The sequence below is a fragment of the Malus domestica genome, chromosome 04, assembly GCF_042453785.1.
Source record: "Malus domestica chromosome 04, GDT2T_hap1".
In the NCBI taxonomy this organism is placed as follows: Eukaryota; Viridiplantae; Streptophyta; class Magnoliopsida; order Rosales; family Rosaceae; genus Malus; species Malus domestica.
In genome coordinates, this window is record NC_091664.1 from 25627970 (window position 1) to 25646802 (window position 18833).

An 18833-nucleotide genomic window follows, 5' to 3' on the forward strand; every position below is an offset into this window, starting at 1 on the left:
ATGGACTTTTATTTCTCTTAAGGCTCTTTTTTTTTTTTTTTTTTTTTTTTTTTTTTTTTTTTTTTTTTTGTTTTTGTTCTAAATTATTTTTTTTTATTATCATTATTATTTATTTATTTTATTCGTCTGCTTTTGGTGCCACATGCACCTCCCCTTTCTTTTCACATGGTGCCAGCACCAATTTGCTCACTATCCCATTTTCTATTATATTTTTTTTTTGTATAAATTTCGATGATGGGCTGGGGGAATTTGCAGGAGCGGAGCAAGGAGGATGACGGATGAAGCGTGCACAGAAGCTGGAGCAGCGGAGGGCAGAAGGAGAGTGAAGCAGGAGGCGGCGCATGGCGGAGATTTCTCGAAGGATGTGGGGCTCCATTGCGGCGTCGGCTTGGGACTTGTCGATGATTTTGATGGCGACGGCGGTGGTGTCGATGAGGGATTGGACGGAGGAGGACAGGGCAGCTGTGGCGGAGATCTTGCCATCGCCGTTGCAATCGAAGCTTTTGAAGACCTTTCTGGTCTCCTCGGCGACGAAGCTGCACTCGTCGATGCGAGCAGGCGGCGGAACGGTGGTGGCTGCAACGCTGTGATCTCTTGAAGTCCCTGCAGCTTGTCTTGAAGGCACGTACCAAGCAAACCGCCTGGAAATCGACCGGAGGCAAGGCCCCAAGGCAGCCCGGAAGTCTGCTCCGGCGACCGGAGGAAGGTGGCGCGGGAGAGCCGGAGTAGGGCTGAACGTTTGACGAGCAGCGAGAAGTTCGGGAGAGGTCGTTGGGATAGCGTCGGTTCCGGCACCGATAGACCCGAGAGCTCTGTGGCTCTTGGACCCGTGGGTCATCTGCTTCACGAACTTCTTCTTCCCCTTCACGTAGTGCTTATCCTCCGCCGCGCAAATCAGATTCAACGCCTTCATCAAAAGCAATCCGCTCATCAGAAGATGGAGGAGATTCGCGAGTTTCGAGGCTTCAAATCCGACGATGGAGGTGAAATCTCGTCCCGGCTCAGCCCTGAATCTAAATCTCCTTCTGTTGATTTTAACTTTGACCTTGACCTTGCTCATCGTGCTCTGCGTTGTTGATGTCGTTCGTCATCAGTCCGAGTTGACACAGCGACGGCGGCTTTACCAGTGGGCTCACCGACCGACTCGGCTTTGTACACTTTGCACTCGTTCAAGTCGATCGAGCTCCATGATTGGTTTCCGTGCTTTGGCAGTTGAAGATTCTGGAACCATTCGAACTGAGATTTGAGGAATTTGTTCTACAATTTGAGCTCCATGACCGCCTGGGCGAGCTGATGCGAGTGTCGCCTGAGTTAATCGAATCGTCGATTACCCCCAAATTACTTCCACGAAACACTTTCACCCATGCAAAACGCACCGTTACGTCCCTCACTTGGCCACCGTTCTGGCAATGAAGTCCTCGTATTTGATCTTGCCATCGGACCCGACATCCACCTCCCGGATCCACTCGTCGAACTCGGACGGCTCCAATTTCTCGCCGATGCTGGTGAGGATGTGCCGGAGCTCCGACACGGACACGAAGCCGGTCGAGTCCTTGTCGAGGACCTTGAAGGCGTCGCGGAGCTGGCGATCGAAGGGCTCGGGCTTCATGTGCTTGGCCATGAGGTCGAGGAAGTGAGGGAAGTCGAAGGGGGGCGGTGAGCTTCTCCTCGGCGACTATGGATTTGAGTTGGGCCTGGGTCGGGTTGCCGCCGAGCGATCGCATTAGGATCCCGAGCTCCGACGGAGCAATCTTGCCGTCGTTGTCGGTGTCAAAGAGCGTGCACGCCTCCTTCATCGACGATACTTGGTCATCGCTCAGATCTTTGCCCATTTTTTTTTTCGGGTTCGCAATTCAGGTTTTCGGGTCTCTCTCCTCTCTGGATGGTGTTTCTGCGCTTGTGTTGGTGTAAATGTGTGACTTCAGACAGTAAAAAAAAAATAGGGCGAGAGGGCCCATTAGGCATAGGATCCGATGGAGGTCAAGAGGGCATGGCTTGGGCCTGGATTTTGGCTGCTCATTTCTGTGTACTTTAACTTATGTTTCTTTGATTTGGCACGGACCTTAAGTGTAAAAAGACCCACTTTAACATATATATACATTTTTTTTTAGGTAAACAAGTAATAACGTATGTATTCCTTCTTTTTTTTTTTTTTTTTTTTTTTTTTTTTTTTTTAAATACATAAAACATATGTATATTTTTGTTCTAATAAAACATTATTATTATTTTTTTTTTTATTTGTTGTGACTGAACTTGAAATTGAATATTCAAGCTGCCTACGTACCCTTCCAAAGAGATCAAGTCGAAACGTAGTTCAAATACAATTTTTTTTCTTGGTATTTTCTTTTGGTGCCGTTTGCAGTTTCAACTCGTGCAGACAAGGAGCATTTGGTGCCGTGTTGCAGTTTCAGCTCGTGCAGGCAATGAGCGTTGGTGTTGCCTTTTATGCTCGTGCAGACCAGGAGCGTTGTGCCATGCAGTTTTAGGCTCGTGCAGGCGAGGAGCTTTGTGTCTTGCAGTTTAGGCTCTTACAAACAAGGAGCTTTGTGTCCTACAGTTTAGGCTCGTGCGGACAAGGAGCTTCGGTTGGTTCATCAAGCGATCTGAGAGAGTCGTTCCTCGCAATCTTCATAGCAAGGAGCCTTGACTGAGTAGTTGAAGAAGTCTTCTGGGAAGATGTCACACATCGTGATGGGGATTGATGATCTTCGTGTCAAAGTTTCATTATCTCCAACACTTTCACATTGTTTTAGAGGTGAACATGAGCTGTTTTGCCCCCTTTCCCATTGGTGAGCTTGTGGAGAAGACATATGCTTCTTGTGCAATTTCTTCGGAGTGACATAAGTCCATCCTTCAACTTCACTCGGCTTGACTGGCATGTTTTTGGAGCATGCCCCCAGCGATTGAGGTGAAGATTTTGAGTTGACAGAGCCGGAAGTGACGTCTTCTTCCAGGATTTCGTCTTCTTTGTCTTCTTGGGCCTTCTCTCCAGTGCGGTCCCCTTGGGTTCGTTGCCGTGAAGATTGGCCGGTGTAGATGATGGTGCGCCTCCTTACCTTCAGTGGTCCTTTTGTGTCGACTTCCAAAGTTGATTGGCGCTTCATCCTTGAAGGAATCAAGCTTTGAACATCGTCTTTTCCTGCTAGACTGTCGAGCTTATCTCCCTTTGGCGTTGTCTTCCTGTTTCTAGAAGGCTTCTTAGTTTCTTCACGTCTGTCCAAAGCCGACCGTTGCGGAGGAGATCTAGCTGTGCCGCTTTGTTTCTTGGGTTTTGATAACCTTTCAAAGACTGATCTTTGCGGTGTTGGCGTCTCAAGCCTTTTGAAGACAGAATTTTGGTCTCGACCACTGATGCGATCAAGTGCTGCAATTCTAGGTTTTGAATAATTCAGCCTTTCGAAGACTGAAGTTCGAGGGGCGGGTTTAGGCTTATCTTTTGGCCTTGTGGCTTGTGGTATTGGCTTCCTCGTTTTTTTGTAGGTCACCGATGTCCACCCTTTCTTATCACCAGTAGATGCATCTTGGTTGCTTGCCCCCGGTGATGGTTGTGTAGGAGGTGCCATGTGACTTGAACATTGACAGGAATGGTCATGCATGCTTCGGAGATGCACAGGATCGAGTGATTCAAACACGATAGTAGTAGTGTGTACCGCAACCGTGTCTTCGAGGTCAAGCTCGATTTTCCCTTGTTGTGCTAGCTTCAGGATGAGATCTTTCAGTACGAAGCATTTTTCCGTTGGATGACTGATGAAGCGGTGGAATTTACAGTATCTTGGGTTGTCGGTATGATTCATCTCTTCCGGCCGTCTGCACTCAGGCAAACTGATCACCTTCTTGTCCAACAAGTCATCCAGCATGGCAACTACATCAGAGTCGGGGAATGGATAAATCTTCTCCTCAAGCTCCTTCAAAGTGCGTCTACGCATCTCTTGATCACGAAAAGCTTTGGTTTGAATCGCCTTGCCTCGTGTGGGGATTTTGACGGGAGCTTTGTTGACTGTCATTGCTTCCTTTGTGGATTTCCACGTAGCCTTCTCCACCTTTGTCTCAAGAACTTTGTCGTTCTTGTAGTTGGCGATCGGTTCCTTCTTCCCATGATGGTCGATGCTTAGCTCCATGTCATGGGCGCGAGTGGCTAGCTCTTCGAAGGTTCGTGGTTTGATGCCTTGAAGAATGTATTGCAAACCCCATTGCATGCCCTGGATGCACATCTCAATTGAAGAGGTCTCCGAGAGCCTATCTTTGCAGTCGAGGCTTAGAGTGCGCCATCTATTGATGTAGTCAATGACTGGCTCGTCCTTCCACTGCTTTGTGCTCGTTAGCTCTAGCATGCTCACAGTGCGGCGGGTGCTATAGAAGCGGTTGAGGAATTCTCGCTCTAACTGCTCCCAGCTGTTGATGGACTCGGGCTCCAGGTCCGTGTACCACTCAAAGGCGTTTCCTTTTAACGAGCGCACAAACTGCTTGGCGAGGTAATCTCCCTCTGTCCCTGCATTGTTGCAGGTTTCCACGAAATGTGCGACATGTTGCTTCGGGTTTCCCTTTCCGTCAAATTGCATAAACTTCGGCGGTTGATAGCCCCTCGGCATCCTTAAGGCGTCGATCTTCTTTGAATACGGCTTTGAGTACAACTCGGAGGTATTTGAGCTCCCTTCGTACTGTGCCTTGATGATGTTGGTGATCATCTCTTGCAGCTGCTGGATAGAAAGAGATCCCATGAGTGCCGCTGCTTGATCTGGCTCGGGCTTCGCATCGTTTTTCTCCACCTGAGGCTCATCTTCTGGGTTAGGGTTCTCGTCGTCCTGTGGCTCCAGTCGGCTGACGAGTGCAGCGATTTGCAAGTCTTTTTCTTCCACAGTTCGGGTTAGCCTTGCGATTGCTTCATTCATTTGAGCCAGCTGCTCATCGATTGAAGTTGCTCCAATGGTCATGACTTGCATGGCTGAACTGTCGCTTGAATCGGCATCGGAGAGCATGGATTCGGAGTATTTCCTTGGGCTTTCCCCCCTTGGTGCCCTTAGTGAGGCTAAGGTGATCAAAGGCTCGTGCCTTGGGTGCTTTTGTTCCCTTGACAGAGTTGATGCAGAGGTGAAAGAGGTGGCAGAAATAGCTCTTGCCATGCTTCGAGTCGTGATGCCCAAAGTGACACCACTTGCGACGAGGACGCTCTTGTTCTTTGCGCCGGTTGCGGGAACAGTTTGAGCATTCCTTGATGCCATTAATTTTCGAAGTGCGCTTGAATTTCGGAGAAAGAGATGAGAGGCAGAGATTGTCCCACCGGGCGTGCCAATTTGTGAACACGGAAAATTCCTGAAACGAAAGAGACAAGAACGAACGCGCACAAACAAATATTTAAATGTTTGATGATTTTGGGTTACAATCTCTCTCTATTTTGATCCTCTGATTCGATCTCCGTAAGGTGTGTATTTGTGGATGTGCGATTGATCCAAAGGGCCGTTGGGCTTGATCTAAGGATGAACGTTCTTTAAGGGTCGTGGACTTGATCTTAAAGGTGGATTTGAGTGGATCTTCAAAGGGGCTTTTGGGCTTGATCTTTGAAGAACAGTGATGAACGGATCTCCAAGGGCTTTTGGGCTTGGTCTTGAAGAACAGTGATGAACGGATCTTCAAGGGCTTTTGGGCTTGATCTTGAAGAACGGTTGGATGCGTGGATTTGTCGACGTTGTTGATCCAAAGGGCCGTTGGGGCTTGATCTTGGATGAACGGATGATGAACGATGGTGCTTTCTTCAAGGGTCGTCGGGGCTTGATCTTGAATTGGTGGATGGTTGATCCAAGGGCCGTCGGGGCTTGATCTTGGAAGAACGATGAACGAAGAACGAAGAACACTTTCTTCAAGGGCCGTCGGGGCTTGATCTTGAATTGGTGGATGATTGTTGATCCAAGGGCCGTCGAGGCTTGATCTTGGAAGAACGATGAACGAAGAACGAAGAACAGTTTCTTGATTCTTCGGGAACCTGGATGCTTGAGAGCTTCGGAGTTTCAGAGCTTCAGAGCTTCAAGGTGTAATATGAATTGGTCCCCAAATGAATGAAATTGGCTTGTATTTATAGAATTTTCCAAGGCCTAATTTTGAATATAATATCCCAGATGAAATAAGTCGTTTCTGCCAGGTGTTGACACGTGTCTTATTTGATGACTTTTCCAACTCATTTCAATTTTCGTTGAGTCACATGCTACGTGTAAAATTTATGCAATACATGAGCGTTGACACTTTGATTTATCAGTCAACATTTATTTACCGAAATTTCGATGTCTACAAAAATAAAATGTAAAAAAATCAAAATCAAACCGAACAAAATCAAATTGAAAAAACAAATCAAAAGAAAATTGAATCGAACCGAAGTTTTTGTTCGATTTAGATTTTAGCAAAAAACTGAATCGAATGAAACCGAACTCACCCCTAATCTCCAATTACAATTTAAAAGAACAATCAAATAATATTTTTAAAATATAATAAATACTTAAAAATAAATATTAGAGTAATATTGTTCTTCACAAATTATAGCAAGAAAATAATGTACCCATATAATTATTAACATATTTTAAAAAATAACTACTGCTATAAAATAAATACATATAATTAGCATTGGTACATTTAGAAAAATTAAAAATGGGTACAAATACAAATAAAACTTTAAAAAATATGGGCACAAAAAGAAATTAATATATGGGTACAAATTAAAACTGAAAAAGAAATTGATACAAATTAAAAAATTGTTGCAAATTAAAAATGGGTACAAACTAAAAATAAAAATATATGATAAAAAATCTAGCCATAAATATAAATATACACAAATGTAACATTTCTAACACTAAATGAATATAAGAAATAAAAATGATTTTATTATTGAAATATTAATAACGTTTATAAATACCTAAGGACCTTGATAAAACATTTAAAAGAAATAAGGTTTTAATCAATGAAATAACAATAAAAATGATGAAAACCTAATTTCTCCTAACATAAAATACTTGCTAGGTCGATTCATTGTTATAGAAAACCAAAAGATACTAACTAAACCTTACCCCTCATATTTAGGACCTTATGTTTAAATGCACCATGAAATTATTGAGTTCAAGACAAGTTCATTAAAAGATACTAGCTAGGTAGTTTGACCAAAAACAACAAAAAGATACAGCTAGGTCGATTCATTGTTATAGAAAGATTTGGCCTTACCACTCAGTATTACGGTCTGGTGGTATTCCTCTTTACTTGAAAATAAGAGATCTTAGGTTCGAATCTCATGGATGGTGAATTCGATACCAAATTAGGCAGCCTATTGTGTGACTTAGTTGAACTCTCTCTTCCCTTAGTGTAAAAATATCGATATACTAAAAAAAAAAAAAAATGATTTAGCCTTAAAAACTTGAAAAAGGACGAGCATTAAATTATGAATAGTTGTGATTACGAGTAACTATACATATGTGGAAAAATATGCAAAAATTAAAGGCTTAAATGTCAACATGATCCCTGTGTTTTATTTTATTGGTCAATTTAGTCCCCGTATTTTCAATTCAGCCAAATTGACCTCTATGTTTATATCTTTTAGCCAATTCAAGACAATATGTTAAAAGACTGTTAAAATTGACATGTGCTAGGCATGTGAGAAGACAAAAAGGTAATTTTATTGTACACCCACTAAAAAGATACAATGCATATCTTTAAGAATTGACGCTTCGTTCGTTCAGTTCACTTGAATACTATGCGATTTAGGGTTTCAACATCCTTAGGTCAAAAGTTGTGGGGTTGTCGACTGAGATTTTGGTGACTACTCCAGAGAAGATGACAAGTAAACGTATTGAACCAAACAACCAAGGTGATGATCGTCTTCGGGTTTCAATATTGTTGGGGGCTAGGGTTTGATTTGTTGGATTTGTTGTGTGCTTTTATAATCAATTGAGATGACTTGGTAGAATGGGTAGGAAAATAAGGATATCACTTTACTTGGTTTTTATTGGTTGCAACTTGTCGTTTGAAACCATGACTACCAAAGTTAGCTCCTTTGAATATAGATGCTTTTTTTCTTCTAATAACCATAGCATTGTGTAATCGGCATATGCCTTTCTTTAATTATAATGCATATTTCATTTATGTGTGTAGATTTTCCTGAAGTTATTGAGGATTTAACCCAACCACCATTATCACAAGCTCAAATAAATTATGAAGAATCATTCAATGAATTCCCTACGGGATTGTTTAGTCAGGTTGATGAAAACAGGTATTGCCCAAATGGTTTTAGCAATGAATTCTTATTTCAAGAATAGAGAAGTGCTTTGTATCATGGTGAGCCTCAATATTATTATGATGTACCGACACAAACCGAGGAGTGTGAATATGATGGTGATGGTGAGCAAAAATCTGATATAGAGAATTCCCTTTATGAGGAAAGCGATAATGATGGTGACATTGGTGATTTTGATACAGACAATTCATCATATGATGAGGATAATGATGCAATGCTTGAAGATGAAAATTTCAATGACAATACAGATACACCACAGAGTTTCATTGGATGCAGTAAGAAACAAAAATAAAATAAAAAAATAAAAAATTGGAAGCGGATACACATGTTGAGGATGTGGTATTAATTTGTAGTTTTATTTATACATTCCAAGGTAAATAATTAATTTGTAGTTTTATTTGACATCAACTCATGTAGATGTGGTATTAATTTAAATCCATGATAAGCAATTTAAATTAATTTGTTACTGATTAGAATGAAGTCGTTGGAAAGGGGTGGTAATAAAAGGTGTGATTTGTCCCAAGATCCAAGGAAAGTTAGAGAAAAACAAAACTTTGTCTCGTATATTCAGACCAGTGTATTGTGGCAATGGAGTGTTCCAAGTAGAAGACTCATTGGTTGATCAACACTCGGTAAATTTGTGGACTAAAACTTGTAGTTGCAAGAGATGGGAGCTCAATGGAATACCATGTATGCACGCTATTTCTGCCATCTTCCACAATCCGCAACAAGCTGAAGAGTTTGTTGATCAATGTTACACTCCATATGCTTATTTGAGGGCTTATTCCCCAATCATATATCCTGTCAAGGGTATGAAGTATTGGCCAAAAGTTAACCAAACACCTGTCCTACCTCCAATGGTTAAAAAGCAGCCCTGGAGAACTAAAAAATGAGAATAATAAGGGATCCTGAAATGGAAAAGAACAAAGATCCCACCAAATTGGGTAAAAAGGGGAGTAGTAAACATGTACAAAGTGTCGGGAGAAGGGACACAATAGAGTTGGATGCAAAAATCAACAGACAAACGATGGGCTTATCAATTTCATAAAGATGGTAGTCATGGTAGGGGTGTGAACAACAATGAAAGTAATGAAGAAACTCATCATACCCCTCCATATGAGTGCTCCAATGTCCAACAAAGTGGTGAAGTCTTTGTGCCTCAAAGGAATGTAACTGGAGAGTCATCTAGACATACTCTTAATAAGAAGCATGCAAAACCATCTAATTTACAAGTAAGGAATAATAGACTTGACTTGTTACTTTTCAAATTAGAGGTAATATTTAATATTTTTGTTGTTAATTTTACTTGTGACAAGTGAAGAAAGTTAAAAAAAAAAAAAAAATGGTACAACTCTACAGACTTCCCAACCTAAATACTTCATATCTTGCCAATGTAAGTTATCCTATTACATTCCTTGCTTCATTTTCTTTAACACAACTACCAACTTACACATATATTGTTGTTTAATACCTACATTTGTAGTTTCATCCCCCTCAAAATTTTGTTCTACCAACCATCACTAAGGGCCTAGAGGGGGCACTTTCATTACACCAAATGTGTCAAGGACACCAATTACATGTCAAATAGAGACAAGACCAATTGGAACCAAAACTTCTTCACAAGCAAACTGCCCTCCAATGCCACAAACAGTCCTATGCTCTAATATGTCAAGGCCTAGAGAAGGCACTTTCATTATACCAAATGTGACAAGGCCAAAATGAAAACACATGGATTAAATTGGCCGATAGATTAAAACACAAAGACCATGTTAACATTTAAACCAAAATTAAAAGGTGCGAGCTGTTAGGGGAGATGTAAATAGCATTAACAGAGGGTCGTTGGAAAGGGGTGGTAATAAATAACAGTTGTAAATGGTAGTTTTTATTAGATCAAATGTCATTGTAAGTGGTAAATGCCTTTTGGTGGTTTTCATTTGCAAGGGCCAAGGAGTAGTTGTAAGGTGATTAACTTTTAAGGTACTTCAACTATAACTGGAAGGCCATTAACTCAGAAGTAATTATTATGATTTAAATTGATATGTTTTAATACTTTATAATTAATTTGTAGTTTTATTTTACATCAACTCATGTTGCTGATTAGAATGAAGTCGGCCCATTTCCATCCCCAAAATTTTGAAGTAGACGAAGTCAAATTAGGTTTTAGTGGTGATGGAGTGGCTGGATCATACTAGAAGAACTGTTGCTTATCCCTTCATCTTTTGGGTAGAGTACCTTAGCTTCTCGACAAAGGACACTATTCAATCTTGTACATGCAGTGGTAAAATGAGGCGCAATGTGCGTCTCCAAATGTGTGTGCCCTTACATTCAAATAACAAGTAATTAATTTTCAAATAACCAATATTATTACAAAATCTTGTCTCCAAAATAATGTACACACTAAAGAGATACAACACATCACACATGTAACATCCCACATTGTCTAGGGAAGTGGATATTGTAAGCTTTATATGTATATTCATATCTCTATCTAGTATGAGACCTTTTAGGAGCTCACTGGCTTCAGGTTCCATCGGAACTCCAAAGTTAAGCGAGTTCGCACGAGAGCCATCCCATGATGGGTGACCCACTGGGAAGTTATCGTGTGAGTTCTCAGAAACAAAACCATGAGGGCGTGGTCGGGGCCCAAAACGGACAATATCATGCTATAGTGGAGTCGAGCCCGGGATGTGGTGGGGGCCCGGGCTGGGATGTGACACACATACTACTTCTGTCTCTTTAAGCCCACCCAGTTAAACTATAACATAACCAAGTGAATTGTGCCAACCAAAAATGTTTATGATCAAATAGTTAAGAAGCAATACTAATTGGGTTTTTGTCACAAATAGTTCTTGAAATTGACTCATCCCATCACGGTGATCTCTGAAATTGAAAATCAATCAATGTAGTCCTTGAAAATGAGTGTCGCAAATCAATGTGGTCCTTCCGTCACAATTCCGTTAAAAATTATGTTAAGTGCTAACGTGGCACTTAAATGGGTCCCACAAATTTAATAAAATATTATTTTGTGAATTAAAAATATTTAATTATAAAAAATGAAATAAATATATTTAAATAATAAAAAAAGAAGAAGATGATTGAACAATGTTCATCATCTTCTTCCTGTGAGAATAATTTTTTAAAAGTTTTTATGTTTTAAATTCTTGACATTTCTTGTTCTTAATTTCTTGAAATTTCCTCGTTTTTAGCTTGATTTAGTGTTTTTTCATCTGGGTTTTATGAGATTATTGGTTCGGGAAAATGGGTTAAATTTTTTTGTGAAGAAAATGGAGTTTAGGTGAAGAAAATGGGTTAGATTTCTAGGTTCTTGAAAATTTCCTGAGATTCTTGACCTTCGTCCATGGGATTGTTCCGGTACCCGTTTCTATGACGGCGAAACCGGCTAGGAGGCCGTCAAAGGTTTCCCACACGAAGGTGGAGGAACGGGTGGGAAAATCCAATGGCCACCATGTGTGCGGCCATGATCTTTCAACTGACCCGGGAACTCAGCCACAGTTCCGACGACAGCACTCTACCCAAAGAGTGGGAGGGGGGGGTATGGGGTGAGGGCTGTAGTGGGAGGTTGGGATGGGAAGAAGATGATGAACATTGTTCAATCATCTCCTTTTTCTTATTTTTTTTGTTTCAAGTTTTTAATTATAAAAACTAAAAATTGTTTTTTAATATTTAAATCTTTTTAATTCACAAAATAATACTTTAATAAATTTGTGGGACTCATTTAAGTGTCACGTCACTACTTAACAAAATTTTTAACGGAATTGTGACGGAAGGACCACGTTGATTTGCGACACCCAATTTCAGGAACTACACTGATTGATTTTCAATTTCAAGGACAACCGTGGGTCAATTTCAAAGACCATTTGTGACAAAAACTCATACTAATTCTATCTTTTCCACTACGATTTCATGATACTGAGCAGATTGAGAAACAACAATAAAGTCCCACATCATAATATTTTATGACATGTAAAATGTGTTGTAATCAAACGAAAAGACAATAATTTGTTGATTACCTAACGAAGGCCCTGTATCTCTGAATTGAAGTCTTTGCGTTAAAATGTAGAGATCAACTTAGCAAGGTCAAAGCTCGGGGACGAGATATTAACGCCGACATCAGAGAAATTGGCCTTGGTGGAGCCTCTCCGGCCCAATTGGACGTCTCACGAAAGACCACTCCACTTGAAACAAAATAAATTGTTAAGACATCGATTAGAAGAAATTGTGAATAATATAGATTCTAAAATAACAAAGGGCACAAAGAAACGAATGTTTTTCAAAACTATTAGACTTATTTAGCTAAATGTTTGTTCATATCTTCATAAGAAATTTTCTAGCTTTTCATAAAAATTATTATGATCTCTCTTAGACTATCAACTTCAACGCTTATAACATCTAGCTTTTCTAGCTTTTCATAAAAAATTACTTTAATCTTGTCTTCAACACAAACGATGTTGCTCACCACCTTGCAAAAGTCGGCCTATCTCTGATGCAAAGTTGTGAATGGATCGGTTCCCCACCTAGTATCATAATTGATATACTTGTTGAGGACTATGTGTAGCTCTATGTATAGAGATGGATCAACCTTTGTAATGCAGTTAATGATGAAATGAAATCTACTATCATATCTTTTCAAAAAAAAAAAAAACAAATAGTGTTAGCTCTGTGAAAATTGGTAAAAGTAATTAGACAAATGAAATTGATTTCTTTTCAGCTTCCAAAATCCATGTTAAGAAATCTAAATCATGATAATTATTCTTGGCCCCTAACTAATTAGAAAAATTAAGGTCTAAATTATCTACTCAAAACATTTTAGGCCGCTAGGCTTATTCATTCAATCAAACAACATAAAAATCATAGCTCAACCTTTTTAACGTATATTCACAAGTTGTTCAATTTGAGCCAGAGCCTTTTTCCACAATTACAAAATTTAGATGAGTGGAGAATACAAGCACCAGCAAGTATGAGTTTTAGAAAAAAACTAAGTTTTTCTTACTGCAACTACCGAATCTCTAGCGGAATGCACAATACACGGTTGCGGGATACGCCGCCTTGACGTTGTCTACCACCTCAAACCTAAGAAGGGATGCCAATTTTTGCGGAACGGAATTCTGCGTATCATCCATAAGTATAAGGGAACTTTAATGAAAACCTTCCAGTATTGTTCACTTTAACGAAAAATCACATTTTTACACTAAAAAATCATTCATGATATTATTCACTTTATCCTTTATTTTGTCCTTATTATTAAAACTCAAAATTTTGAAACTTTTTTTTATTAGTTTTTCTTAAGAATAAAGGCTTCACAACCTTACGAAGAAGAAAACAATCGAGTTAATATTCATTTTAAATGTCATGATATGGTTCAGATACAGTTTAGCAAAACATTGTACAAAAAACGAAACAAACGAGCAGATTTAGCATACTCACATTCATGAAAAAGTTGTGAAAGAACAGGTTGAGTAGCGAGACTACCATGCGTGACTCGACTTAAACAACAGTGCCGACACGACGCTCATTGATGGTCATCATGTCATTATACCTTAAGGAATATGAGGTTAGAGGTGTTGTGTGAAGAATTAGCAATTGAGGATGAGAAAATAAGAAAAGTAGGAGAAGAAAAGCCATGCTCCTGCAGTTTCTAATTTTTTATTTTTTTATTTTTTTATTTTTTTTCAATTGGGCCTGTCTGTTTGTTGCTGTGTGTGATAATACATAACTAGCATGCCCTCTAGAACTAAAGGTCGCATGTATGGATATTAACATCTCAAGGAAAAGAGATTAAATATGAATACATAAGAAATTATTTGAGCTGTAATTTGATTTATTTTTCTTTAATTTTGCAATTGCTTGCCTAATGGCCTGATGATCAATATTTTGTTTTGGAATTCGTTTGTCACTTTACAGAATATTTTGGAAGGTGACAAATCAATTCCAAAACAAAATATTCATCTAGCAAGCAATAGAAAATTAAAAAAATTAAAGTAAATTACAGCTAAATGATTTCTTATGTATCCATATCTAGTATCTCTCTTCTTTGATATCATTATTTCAATTCATGCTTCACCTCTAGCTCTATAGGGCAGACTAACTATATATTACCACACACAAACAACAAAAGGGTAGTCTCTTCCACAATTGAAAAACTTTCGTGAAGCTGCACAAGCATGGCCTTTCTTCTCCCATTTTTCCTCATTTCCTCCTCCTCAATTGATAACGCTTCACACAACTCCTCTGAGCCCTATTCCTCAAGGTATCCCGACATGATAACCATCATTGAGCGGCATGTCCGCATTGTCGTTTACGAGCATGGCTTCCTCACTCCTCAACCAGTTCTTTCACGATTGTTTCGTGAACGAGCGTACATCTACATGTTCGTTTTGTCTTTGTACAATATTTTACTATATTGTATCTGTACTATACCATGGAATTCAGAGTGAATATTAATGTTATTTTTTCCTTGTTCTTAGGGTTTACTTTGTTGTTCTGGATGATATGGCAGAAATGATAGGAGAGAAGTCTGCTTCGCAAAACTTGATATCCCTTTGTGGGTTCGACGTGGTGGACGATGTCAAGGCGGCACTGGAGGCAGCATGTCCCTCAAACTTGTCTTGTGCAAACATCCTATAGATAATTCGAACTTTAATTTTTCTAATTAGTGAGGAATCAGGAGTAATTATCATGATTTATATTATTTATCATGGATTTTAGAAGCTGAAAAGAAACTAACTTTATTTATTTAATGTAAGGAATAGCTTTTTTTTTTTTGTCAAATAATAGTTACACTTACACACTGTGGTTGATATATGGACACCTATAAATCTGTAATGACACTTATTAGTTTTACCAATTTTTATAGAACTAACACTGTTTGTTTAATTTTGCTAGACTATAGAAGGGGTGAAGTTGAGAGTCTAAGAGAGATCAGAGTAAAAATTAGGATTTGTTTTTTTCTTCCAAATACATGAATAGACATCTAGCTAAATAAGTCCATTAATACTATTTTGAAAAACATTTACTTTTCACGATTTTATTTATTTTTGTGTCATTTATCATTTTAGAATCTATATTATTCTTAGATTTTTTTTTATAAATATTTTTATCATATTTTGCTTCTGGTTGGTGCCCTAACAATGTATTTTGCCTCTAGTGGGGTGGCCCTACATGAGATGTTTAATTGGGTTGGAGTCCGTGTTAATCTCTGATTTTCAACCTTTCTAGTTGATCTGTGGATTTGAGACTTTGAAGTGTTCAATTATAGAGAGATAGTGGCATTGTCCGGTAATGTTATCAATCCAGATAGTGGTACTGTGTCCCACTCTATTTCATCAAATGAGTTAAAAATAGTTGTTAATTGTGCTAACGTAGTATTGACAGTTTGGTCTTTTCAACTATGGTAGTAAAAAACATGAGTGTACAGATGTGGGTTAAACTCAAACTAGGGTTTGATTTTTCCAGATTATGAAAAATAAAAAGAGAGCGATAGTGGTAGAGAAGATTCTCATGAGAGAACCCTAAATCTTTACAAAACACTGAAGTTGATCAAGATTCTCTTTTTGTAGTTTTTAATTAACCTAGAGAAATCAAATTATAGTTTGAGCTTGACTCACCTCCCATCACCCATAGTTTCTCACTAGCATTGCCATGTCACATTACCTCTAAAATGTTTCACTTTACTCTATTTCGTCAAATAAGTTAAAAGTAGCTGTTAATTGTGCTAATGTGGCATGAACAATTTAGTCTTTTCAACTATATTAATAAGAACCATGAGTATAGAGATTCTCATGATAGAACCAGAAAAATCTTTGGAAAAGGATCCGGAAACATTTAAATTGATTTGTGAATCCTCAAATATAACCTTCTTTTATATTTCAAAATTATTTTGTTATATCTTTTTCTTAATCTAGAGAAATCAAATCCTAGTTTGACACCTCCCATTACCCATAAGTTCCACTAGCATGCCATGTTACATTACTTCTTAAATGTTTACTCTATTCGTCAAATAAATTAAAAATAATTGTTATTTGTGCTAACGTGGCATAAACAGTTTAATCTTTTTATTGTGTTAGTAAAACTATGATTGCAGGGATGTGAGTTAAACACAAACTAGGGTTTAATTTTTTTAGATTAATAAAAATAAAGAAGAGGAGAGTGATATATATTACCATAACAAAACCCTATGGTTCGGTATGGGATCCCATATCAAAACTCTTGTCCCGATTCTCAAACCGAAATTTTCGGGAATCCCAATTTCAATACCGATCCCAAACCAAATTTTTGGGAATCCCGAAATAGCTTCAGGATTTCGGGACAAATCAGGAATCCCGAAATGGTTTTGGGCTTTTGGACAAAAATTTGACATATTATGTTTTTGGGCTAAAATTCAACATTTTATATTGAAAAATTGACATATAGGCAGACCCAATCTGCCAATTTGTTTCTACTAATCTGTGCACAAATCTGCCAATTCAAAAGCATTTGTGCACAATCTGCCTATTCAAAAGCAATCTGCCAATCTGGCTAATCTGTGCACAAATCTGCCTATATGTGGCTCATCTAGAAATAGCTTGCTTAAACTTTGATCTGTTCCCGCTTAAAAATGCATTCAACCAATCGTCTCAACTAAATTCAAAAGGGGCGATAAACTATGCATTTTACCCTTCAAGTTCTTGATGGTAAGCTTAAACGAGAATATATACAATAGAAAGTAAAAGAAACGCTACAAAGCAGACGGAGACAGAATTTGTTCAACTATGCATTTTACCCTTCAAGTTTGAAGAATCTTGTCGAGCATGCTCCCCACACAAACAAGAAATTGTGATGGGCCAAGTTGACATAGCAAATCGACAGTACGAGCATGCTCCCCACACAAACAAGAAATTGTGATGGGCCAAGTTGACATAGCAAATCGACAGTACATGTACATTACATCTTGGATTTAATCCATATAGGATGTTTATACAGTCATTCATAACGGTAAATATGGAGAAGTTGGACAAGGCTAAAAAGGAGATGAATCCTACTCGGTTGAGGCAAACAGAATTACCTTGTCCTTGATGTCCTTGTGGCATTGGTTTGTACACCTTCTCTGTTAACAATAACACACCAACAAAACAACATTTGAAATATCATTAGTAATGTTGTCTGCCTAATACCCCAAGTAATTCTCATAAAAAGACAAAAAATTTGATCTTGCTTAAGCTTTGATCGACATTGGTAAATATGGGTCGCTAATGTGACATCCATTTTATTAATTATGGCTTCCTACTAGAAGAGAATAACCTCCACATATGCTATTAAACCAGAATATGAGAAAGTATTAAATCGGAATCCGAGAGAGTATTAAACCACAACCTATTAAATCAGAATCGAGAGAGTATTAAACAATTTGCATTGAGAGATTATTAAATTAAACTACATCCTATTACAAAAGGTCAACCAATGACTAATGTAAATATACCAAAGCTCCAAAAGCTTAGATTCCTTAAAGACTAAATACTTCCAAGACTTGAATATAAATATGTCCCACAATACACTCTTAAAAGAAACAATTAAATCAAAGGAATATACAATTCAAGAGAGCATAAAATTAAATAAAACTCATTTGAGAATTTTACCTGTTGCTGTTGGCAAATAAAACTCCAGCATAGTAGCAAAGCAAAAGAGCCCAGTTCCTTCGGACCTTCACCAATATGCAAAAACCCAAGAACCTGAACCATTAGATCAATTAAATAGAATCTGATATGTGAAACCAAACAAACCCTAAATTTACAAACCCTAATCTAGAATTCAAAAATTAAATTTCAAAAACCCTAAAATTACAAACCCTAATCTAGAATTCGTAAATTAAATTTCAAACCCTAAATTAATTCCCATATTTATTTACCTGTGTATGAATCTGAGAGATAGAATTGCGTGAAAGAGTCCGAGACTCCTGAGAGAGAGAGTTGCAATAGAGAGAATCGTGAGAGAGAGACCTCAGACCGGTGGTGGCTGTGACTCTGTATCGTGAAGGAAGAGAGAGACAGCGATGGATGATCCGCGTGCGGTGGTGGGCCGGTGAATGGCTGGCCGAAGTTGGATTTGAGTGAGACTGAGCTGAGAGATAGAGACCGAGAAATGAAATGAAAGTTAGAAACTGGAGTGGAGTCAGTTTAGTCCTCGATGGGGAGAAACAAAATTGAAACCTGAAAGCCTAACAAGGAATAGATGGACAGCATAAATTTTGAAACAATCCAACGGTTCAAATTAATTCTAATTATAATTAAAAAAATAATATATATAATAATTAAAAATATACATTTTCGGTTCGGTATGGGAATACTTAAATATTGGAAAGGCAATCCCGATTCCCATACCGATATTTCGGTATTTTTTCAGTTTGAGAATACCAAAATTTTGGGAAAATCGGTTTGCGACATTTTTGATTTGAAATCAGTATTTTTTTTGTTTGGTTTAGGAATTTTGGGAATTTTTCCACCCTATAACAGGAGATCTCAGTTTTGGAACGTTGGAGGCCGAGGACCAATATTCTTCATAGATTCGTACTGAC

General features: G+C 38.4%; 1 long non-coding RNA gene and 1 pseudogene across 2 annotated transcripts; both read right to left on the reverse strand.

Moving 5' to 3' along the window:
* Window positions 1-1342: 1342 nt before the first annotated feature.
* On the reverse strand, window positions 1343-1872 carry LOC103433739 (probable calcium-binding protein CML13; annotated as a pseudogene).
* A 15267-nt stretch (window positions 1873-17139) lies between these two features.
* On the reverse strand, window positions 17140-18489 carry LOC139195192 (uncharacterized). Of its 2 annotated transcripts, none has more exons than XR_011579828.1 (3): window positions 18168-18489; window positions 17899-17991; window positions 17140-17369 (listed from the first exon to the last, which is right to left on the reverse strand). It is a non-coding gene; the product is annotated as an uncharacterized lncRNA (long non-coding RNA). The 2 variants fall into 2 exon arrangements; XR_011579827.1 differs by having other exon boundaries at window positions 17899-17963; window positions 18168-18487.
* Between the last annotated feature and the right edge of the window lie 344 nt (window positions 18490-18833).